Source organism: Triticum dicoccoides, chromosome 3A (genome assembly GCF_002162155.2).
Source record: "Triticum dicoccoides isolate Atlit2015 ecotype Zavitan chromosome 3A, WEW_v2.0, whole genome shotgun sequence".
NCBI lineage: Eukaryota > Viridiplantae > Streptophyta > Magnoliopsida > Poales > Poaceae > Triticum > Triticum dicoccoides.
This window is the reverse complement of record NC_041384.1, coordinates 18,562,522-18,563,136: the sequence shown is the minus strand read 5'-3', so window position 1 is coordinate 18,563,136 and position 615 is coordinate 18,562,522.

Below are 615 nucleotides of genomic sequence, written 5' to 3'. Positions count from 1 at the left end.
AGCAACAAAGAAAACTAAAAAACTAAAAAAGTGTTTTCAAATTTGAAAACTAATGGCACTAACAGAAAGTTTATAATTTTTCTAAAACTAAAAGCAAAAAGAATAAAAAATAAACCAAAAAACAAAAAAAATAATGCAGAAAGCAAAACAAAAAAACTGGAAAAAATAGCAACAATAAGTATTTTGTTGTAAGTAGAAACAAAATAAAATAAATAAAGCAACAAAGAAAACAAAAAAAAGTGTTTTCAAATTTGAAAACTAATGGCATTAAAAAAAGTTTATAATTTTTCTAAAACTAAAAGCATAAAGAAATTAAAAAATAAAGCAAAAAACAAAAGAAATTAAATAAAGCAACAAAAAAAATGCCACCTACTGGGCCCCCACGGCCTGAATACGACTAGAAACCCATCCAAGGGCCAGGATTCAGGCCCGCAGGAGGCCCAGTAGGCCCACAGGCATATCAGTGACAATTAGGCCCGTAAGCCTGCAATGGAGAGGAGCTCGAGAGGGGTGCGACAGTGGGGCTTATAAACCACTGCGCACCCCTCTCAACTAGCAAGGTGGGACTAAACTTTCAACGCAGTAGCCGCACAAGGCCTTTGGTCTTGGTTGGTG